The sequence below is a fragment of the Sciurus vulgaris genome (genome assembly GCF_902686455.1).
Source record: "Sciurus vulgaris genome assembly, chromosome: 1".
NCBI classification, from domain to species: domain Eukaryota; kingdom Metazoa; phylum Chordata; class Mammalia; order Rodentia; family Sciuridae; genus Sciurus; species Sciurus vulgaris.
Genome location: NC_136461.1, coordinates 111,405,898 through 111,414,856, shown reverse-complemented (window position 1 = coordinate 111,414,856; position 8,959 = coordinate 111,405,898). Strand labels below are relative to the sequence as shown.

The following is an 8,959-nucleotide window of genomic DNA, read 5'->3' as shown; positions in this document are numbered from 1 at the left end:
GAGCTGTAATGTTGTAACAGCCATTACAAGCACAAGTGCTATATAACTTTATTGATTGTGCTAACAGTCTAAGGCAGATGTGTCAACAGGGTATCATTGTTATGCAAGTAAATATTAAGTGTTTATAGAGAAGGGTATGTTCACTTCAAGAGTACAGGAACAAGGGAAATGCATAGCTGGGTGGAGACTGTTTTGAAAGCGCTGTTAATTTTCCCTGTCAGTTCAGCATGATTGCTAGAGTAACTAAAATTTCATTTTTTTTTTTTTTTCTAAAGTATTTCCATCTCTCTCACCTTTCTAGAACTACCCCGCCCCTTTCGGTTCCTTTCCAAAGGGCTGGTGCCAGTTCATTCTACCCCAAATTCTCAAAAGTCTACCCTGTACCCCTCCAGCTCCTATTCAAGAACTCTTCAGTCCAGGGGCTTTAGGAACGCAGGATAGGAAAGCACAGGGTCACTCGCAGGGCAAACGCCAAACTAGCCGCAACCCAGGGAGCGGTGCTGAAGGCGGGGCTGCTACTGGGCGGGGCGGGGCGGGGCGGGAGGAGGCCCGGGGGCGGCTTGGGTGTCACCACCAACCCGCTCCGGCCGGAAACTGGCGCTTGTTTCCGGCCGGACGGCCGAAAGCCACCGATCCTGAACCAGCGGCCGGAGTCGGAGTGGCGGCCGGGTGTGGAGCAGGCAAAAAGCCCCTGGGAAAGGCCAGTCCCGATCAGTCCCGTCTGGCTTCGGCTCCAGATCCTGTGCGGAGCAACAGCCGCGGTCGCAGTGTCCGTCACCGCCTCCGCCTCCATCGTCGTCGGGGGAGGGGCCGGTCGGACCCCGGGGTCACTGCCGAGGAATGAGGAGAGGCGACCGGGCCCCGCGCTCCGCCCCGGCCTAGGGCCTTGCCCCGGGAGTCGCGAGGGTAACGGAGCCCCCAGCCTTGACACCCTCTCCCGTCTGCTCCCGCCCCTTTCGCCCCTTCAGTGTCCCAAACTCTGCCCTCTGATCTCCACTGTCCCGCTTCTCCTTTCTGATATTTCACCTGAAGCCATCTCCCCTCAGCACCCTCTCCTCGTCCTGACTGCCCCTCGCTTCGTCCCCACCTTTCCCCCTTTACACCTCTCTTTACCTGCGTCCCGCGCTCCTAGTCCCCCTCCCCCGTTCCTGGCCTCCCTTCCTAAGCTGTGCTGGGCAGTTTGGACGATCCCCTCTTGTCAATTAGACTTTCGGGGAGGGATGGTGGAGTTTTAGGGTGGTTAAAATGCAGACTACTACCCTCATAATAGGATAAAGTTCATTTTAAAACCTCCAGATAAAAGCAAAATGAAAACAAACTTGTTCTCTTTATCGATAGCCAAGCTGAGGTGCGACCAGTAATGGAGGAAGGGAGCGAAAAAAGATACGTGTGTGAGATTCTAGGGCAGGCTTATGAACTTTAGAAAAAAGAAAAGTTGCCATGAGCCGATGGAAACTTTAGAAGCTGATGATGAGTAAGCCGGGGGCTGCGTGATCTCACTCTTCTCATAATTACTAGGTTAACGGTGTGGCTCCGGTCGGGATGGAATGGGATTTGTTTACTGGGCCGGCGTATTTTTAGCCTGTCGGCTCACAAGAACCAGCTCTCAGAGTTTCTCCCACCTCGAGGCAGCGTGTCTGTCTAACCTAGGTGGCTTCTCTGGGCGAAATACGGACGTATTGAAAGTTCAAGAAGCTGACTGGTGAAATTTTAAGAAGTTCTTCCAAAACTTTGCTGGGAGTTTTCTTTTTATGAATGCAAAGCCAAGAATTAGCAGGACTTTGACTTATTTTTCCCATCTTTTTATAAGTACTATATCAGATGCTTTTTTTAGAAAATCAGAGGCTGATAATTTTTCAGTCTTTGGCTTCTACTGTATGTTTCAGATGTCTTCTAGGAGACTGGATCCCTTTTGTCCTTCTGAACCTATTTCAAAGGTGGGAAAGATTGGCGTAGAGAGAAGAGGTAGTGGTAAAACTAGTCCGAAAGAGTAGCTAATTCCGAAATATTCTGAAGACATTGTTATGGTATACAACTTTAAAAACATTTAGAAAAATTTCCTTCCTAATAAGTTAAGATTACATTCCTGATGCGGTGGAGAAGTTTGCAGGAAATTAGGCTGGGTGGCCAGAGAGAATCAGACAGACTTGTAGTTAAACATTTGCTGTGCATAATTTACAAATGAATACATTATAGGCAAACAGTGAAGAATTAATTATATTCTTTGTCCTTGTTTTTTAAGCAGGTTCTTTTAAAGTTTAGTAACCAACCTGCTGTGTTGGTCTATTGATATTTTGAAGACTGAACAGAAATGTAAAATAAATTAAATTGCTGTTACTCATGTACCCACTGAATAGCAGTCTGTTCTAATTTCCAGTAGCAAACTGGCATGCCTCTGAGCACCTCCTAGAATAAGTGGCCAGTTACTATGTACTTAGACATTGCAAGTGAATACAAATATTAGCTCATGCTAAGAATAATTGAGAAGTTAAATATGCTGAAAACATATATTTCAAAACCAAAGATTTAAAAATCTTTCCCCCCATTTTGAATTATCAGCACCTTTCTGCCAATAATTTCCATTAGCATGAATAATTTAAAATTGAACAGATATCTTTTTGGACATTTGCACATTCAAGCAAAAAGGAAAAACAAGTTTCCAAACTATTACTGATTTTTGTTGTTGCCAGATTTGACTTATCCTTTTCATTTAATACCAAAGCTTCCTCAATAAATAAATAAACTTTGCAAAGAAGGGGCGATACGATGACTTGTATAAGGCAGGATGACCAGTAAAGAGTGCTAATTATTAGAATTTGGTGTTTTGTCACCAACACCTTGAAATTTTTCTGAAACATTAATTGCTTAGTATCTACCCTTGTCACCTTGTCTGCTTAGTGAAAAAAAGATTTCATTTGGAGACTAAAATCTCATTTTTAAAAATCATTATACTCTCCCAGAGTCTTGCTTTATTCTCTGTTGAGTTGGTTGGTGCCAATAGTAGTTATAATATGTGTAGATTCTGTTGATATCTGTATCTGGCAACTTCCTTTAGTTGAACTGCATACATTTATTTCATGGGGTGGAGATTGAAGGGGTTGAATAAATTTAGGAATAAGTGTAGAGCAGTCCAGTGCTATTGCCAATTCTCTGAAGGCTTTGCTTGAAAATTTGAGATTCATTGTATGTCACCAAGTGTGTTATGATGGAATACTTCAGTATTAAAAATAAGTTTCCACATTATTATGGGGATACTATGTACCACTTGTTAAAATTTTGGAGCTCCTGAATATCTCAAGCATGCTAAGGAAGCTGGCAGAGGCCAATTACAGTGTATATGTACAGGGGAGTACCCTTCCCCTTACACACTTAACCCATTGAAGGGAAAGATCCTATAATAATGCTCAGAAATGTGACCTCAGTAGCATTCTTTTTATGGAACTTAGGAGCTGTGGAATATCACACTGAAATTTTCTCAGTAGCTCCTGATAAATTCAGATAATTAAAAATTTATATAATTGAGACCAGACACCTACCTGTAATCCCAGCAATATGGGAGACTGAGGCAGGAGGATTACAATTTCAAGGCCAGCCCCAGCAACTTAGTGAGACCCTGTCTTAAAATTAAAATAATACAAAGGACTGGGGATGTAGCTCAGTGGTAAAGCACTTCTGGGTTCCACACCCACATGCCCCCACCCCCCTGCCAAAAATTATATAATTGAAAGGAAGATGCAGGGCCCTTTAATCACAAATTCTTGAATTCTGTGGATTTTTTTTCTTTTAAATTAAGCTATTATAAGCTTTAACATTTAGGAAACAACATATCAACAAAACCAAGTTTAACATGCTACAAGTGGAGTATGTAAGGGCTGACAAAAATGAAGTAACAATTAAATAAACCAGGGAGATTACTGAATCAGTAAATTTTGAAATGGACTTGGGAGGCTATGGATTAGTCATGAAGAGGTAAGGACTATGGAATCAAATGAACCTTGGTTCAAATCTTGGTTCAATTTTTTACAATATGACCTTGGACATGTTACTGCTCTATCCATATCTGTAAAATAACTATGAACATTCAAGTAAATGAAACAGTTTTTGGGTGTTAGGAATAAAAGAAAGGATCTTCCAAACTGAAAGTATAGAATGTGCGGTGTGCAGTGATGGTATGAATGACTAAATTGTGTGTGGGGGGACATGAAAATGAGAATATGGGTTGGTCAAGTCATGGGTAGAATAGGCAAGAGGGTGGAAGGACTCAGAGGCCAGACTGTTGGATGCTGATAGTAGGGTCAATAGAGTCATTGTAGGTCCTTGAACAAAGGATGAATTTAATGAGAAGTATTGAGCCCATTGGTCCAGGAACTCGGGGACAAGGAGTCAGGCAGGCACAAGTACATCGTGACTCTTCTGCCTCTCTTCTGTACCATTCTGGCCTGAAGGGATGTAGCTTGGAGATATAAGATTCCTTGTAGAAATTTTTGTATTTACACAACTTACTCTGCTGAGTTCTGCTTGTGCCTATCTCACAGTGTACAGACTTGTGGGGAAATCTTAAAAGACTATGGCTAGGTTCTCAAGAGCTTAGGGTGAGGAAGACATTGTGTTTCAAAGTACATTAACTCTATTGCTAACAGAGGGAACACTAGTATAGGAATTCAGAACTTAATGAAGAAATTTCTTGCTTTTGAAAATGCATTTTATTTTAACCCAGATTTATTTTAGAATTTTAGGGCTCATAATGAAGTTGAAATGAGATTTACTTTTTCTAAAACAGTTTTACACTGATGGCAGAAGCGGCTAATCTTGAATTAAAGATTTGACCTTAGAAATCTACATGATGAATAATCAATTTGTGGATAATTAAGACTAGACTATTCAGAGTATGTTAGTGTAAACAATTTCTTTTCAAAATCTGAGTGGGTCCTGTGTGGCCTCTCAGGCTATCTGCATTATGCCTAAGAATGATTGGTCGATGATGTTCCAACCTGAATGAGCCTTCTCTCTCAGTATCTGGAGGAATCTCACTACATTATGCTGCATTGTTGAAGATTAAGATGGCTTTCTCAAAGATTTTGGGATCTGTAGAGGCTCTTCTAGATAGTAGCTTCACTGAAAATCTGTCAGATTTTTCCTTCTGAGAAAAACGTTTTTTGAAAATATGGCCAATTAAAAAAAAAAAAAGAACAGGAAGTATATACTTTTAAGAAGTAAAAAAAGAAAAAAAAAATCTGTTCTTTCAGTTGACTTGTTTTCCTTTATCCCTGCCACCCCACCTCCCTTGTAGTTCATTACAAAACTATGTGTTTGTGATGTCACAAGTACAGGTTAGTACCTCCTGAGTCAGGATATTATAGCAATTCTGAGTTGGAATAATACAGAAATGTTGTTTTGTATAGCTCGATTGGTATTATTTTTCACCTGCATATTTTAAAGATTATGTCTTATCCCTTTATTTCCTCTCAGAACTAATTTTGGGTGGGGGAATTACTAAATGATTATTTCTAGTGACCTACTATGAGTTCAGTTCTATACTAAGTATGTGGAGGATTAGAAAAAAATGACAACTTTGTACCCTTGAAGAGCTTTCAGTCTAGTTGGAAGTAAGGGGAATAGAAAGAAATGAATACTATTGATCTTTTATTAATATGCTTGACATCATTTTATTATATTTTGTTTTTAAAAAATACTTTTTAGTTTTAGGTGGACACGTATTTATTTTTATGTGGTGCTGAGGATCGAACCCAGTGCCTTGCATATGTGAGGCAAGCACTCTACCATTGAGCCCCAGCCCCTCGACATTTTAAATGTGAAAATATATTATCAATTGCATGGGGCAGACCTAGGTATTTTGGTAGAAGAGTGCTCAGGTAGTTATCAGTGATGTCACAGAGGAACTTATTTCAGATCTTAAAAAAAAAATCAAAGGGATGAAGAAAATAACAAAGATCATTTTGTTTTGAAGCTGAAAAGAACCAAGCAAAATTCTGGAAACAGGACCATATCTAAGATGTTGTTGGGGAAGTGATAAGACTGACTGACAGCAGTGAAATGAGTGGATTGGTTGGTTTGGAGCTATATTATGTGGGGTCTTAAAAATCAGGCTTTTAAGTTTATATTTTAAGTGATAGGAAATAAGGAATCTGAGAATTTTTTTATTAGGATAGCAACATGATGACAGTAAGACACTTTGGCTTAGAAGGAAGGGAGTGATACCAGGATGTGTGAAGTGCTAAGGCCTGAGTTAAGATCTGTGGAGGCTGGAATAAGAAGAGTGGAAAAAAGACTGAAAGAAAATTGAAATTAGTGAAGACTTGGATATTGAAGACATAAGAAAATGACAAGTCAGGTATGACTATGACAAAATAAGCTTGGGTGTCTGAGACATTGATAAAGAAGTTAGGAAGATTTCCTTAGTTTTTAGAGAATATGATTAGTTCAGTTTGGGACATACTGGATTTAAGGTGTCATGAAATGTCCAAGTGAAAGTTGTTTTGTTTGTGAGCCTACAGCTGGGATACTGGTGGGGTTAACAAATCTGGAAATGTAGTTTTGCAGTTCATCAGCATAGATGTGGTGGTAGTTGTAGCTGAGAGAATTATTAAGTTCTCTGAGAACTGGAGTTTAGGGAAAGAGAAAGGGCAAAGATAGTAGTACTGATAAACCTCAACACTAATATTCCCCACTCTCCAGGCTGTCAGAATTGGTTCTTCCTTTTCCTTTCCTTTTTCCTATTCCTCTACTCCATCCAATAGCTGCTGGATATCTCCTATCTTAAAATATTGTCCTAGACACTGAAGAGATGGAAATGGGTCAATGTCTCTACCTGCAAGGAATATGAAGGTCCAGTGGGATGAGATATGTAAATATATGGAGGGAATGAAGTGTGATAGATGTTGCTGTAGAAATATAAAGTGGTGGAATGTAGGACCCCAAAGGTCATTTCTGTCTTAGGCATGCAGAGATTGGAAATAGCCTCCTGGAGGAGATGACATTTGCAACTGAATGTGTGTCCATGTGTTGCTGGGGATTGAACTTGGGGCATTTTAGGCATGCCCAATACTTGATGAGCCATTTAAGAATTTTTTTATTTTTGAGTGACAAGTTTCATATCCAAGAAAGATTATTTATGTCACTGGTGTGTAGAGTGGAGTGGAGCAGGACAAAGTAGAAGACCTTTACATTTTGTTGAGGGTGATCATGTTTATAGAATCCTGGAATCAAAGACTGTAGGGACTATTAGGCTTTCTTAGTCTTCCACATTCATTTTGAAATGGAATACCTGAGGTTTACTCAGGATCATAGAATAGTTTAGTGATGGCTTGGTCTAGAATTCAGTCTTTAGTGACTGGTATGTGGAAGGTAATTAATAAATGTTCTCTTCCATTTCCCATTCCAGTGCTTGTTTCATTCTGCCACTTTCCATTGTGTTAGAAGACAGAGGGACTGTCCATTCTACTGCCCTTTTTTACTAGTCCAAAGTGAACCCTGGTCTCTTCCTGGGTTCTTGAATGAGGAAGACCTATCCTGAGAGTACCTCTGGGAAGACAGCCTTTGGCCTTTGGCAGTTGGTTCCTGGAGTGGGATGAACAGGGATTCTTCAGCTATAATAATTCAGATGTAGAAGAATGTCAGGGTATCTGTTTTGTGGAGTATCTAGTTCTCCTCTGAGTTCCCCCTTTCTAAGTTGTTTCCTTCCTTCCTTCCTTCCTTCCTTCCTTCCTTCCATCCTTCCTTCCTTCCTTCCTCCCTCCCTCCCTCCCTCCCCCACCCCCCACCTTTCTTTCTTTTGTACTGAGGATTCAACCCCAGGGGTGCTTCACCACTGAGTTACATCCCCAGCCCTTTTCATTTTATTTTGAAACAGGGTCTCTTCAAGTTGCCCAGGCTGGCCTCAAACTTGCGAGCGTACTGCCTCAGTTTCCCCATTAACTGGCATTATAAACCTGCACCACTGTGTCCAACTCAAGTTTTCTTTTAAACTTAGTTTTGAGTTGTGTCAATGGAACTTTTAAAAAAGATAAATAGGTAATGATAAATTAGATAATGATAGAGTACATTTTATCCCCCCAAACAAGATTTGTCATTACACTCAGATTCTTTCTTCTCTGCATTTTAAATTTTAATGGATTTTCATGGAGGGAAATTGGTTTTAAAGTGAAAACTTCGATTTGGGTTTTGGTCATTTTTGGGGGGAGAAGAACAGAATAGAGTATATTTTAGAATGTCTTAGATTCTCCCAGAGGAAATTGGGACTCAAGGGACGGATACCTTCCATTGATGGCCTTCCTCAAAATTTGACTGAGCTGTGCTTTCCTTATTCTTTTTTCTAAGTTTTGTCAACATCTTCCCTAGAGAAGGGCCTTGGTTTGGAAGCTGTCCACTTAGTAGAGCTGCCAATTCTTAATTCTTTCTCAAGTGGGCAAGGGTACATTTTGTTTTTGTTTGTGAGTGTTTGGGGCAAGGGAGGGGAGAGAGGAGGCACAGAAAAGCTCCTCACAGTAAGTTTTTGTCTGAATTCCTATGTAGCTGGAAGTTTCCTTGATTTTGTTTTGGGGGAGATGACTTGGTTACGCTGGCATTTAAGTTATGTGGAAGGTGGTTCTCACTCCCCTCAGCTATCTGATTTGGGAAGGCAATAAAAACTTCCTTCTTGTCCAATATCATCAGCATCCTCTCCACACTGTTTTAAGTGCCTTCCTCTTATGCACACTCTCTGAGGGATATGAGAGCTTCTCCAGACTAAAACTAAACTAGTCAAGTTTCCCTAAAGTTTAAAGAGAATATGTGCTCCTTACTTTTGTTTTTGTGTTAATGACTCCTTTGTTCTTCCAGTTATCTGATCCTTTCTTGATTTAAAAATTTTATATAATGTGATATTTCAGACATTTAGAAAATTTTAGGGAAAAAACCCACAGATAAATTTGAGCTTACATTCCAAATTGATGGGCATTAA

The 8,959-nt window shown here is 40.3% G+C and overlaps 1 protein-coding gene across 1 annotated transcript in view; it reads left to right on the top strand.

Annotated features, from left to right (window-relative positions):
* The first annotated feature begins 582 nt into the window (after nt 1–582).
* OTUD7B (OTU deubiquitinase 7B) overlaps nt 583–8,959 on the top strand; it is a 48,697-nt gene continuing 40,320 nt past the window's right edge. Inside the window, exon 1 of the mRNA XM_079107257.1 lies at nt 583–906. The gene's annotated coding sequence lies outside the window, so the exon portion shown is untranslated. The remainder of the gene's footprint in view (nt 907–8,959) is intronic.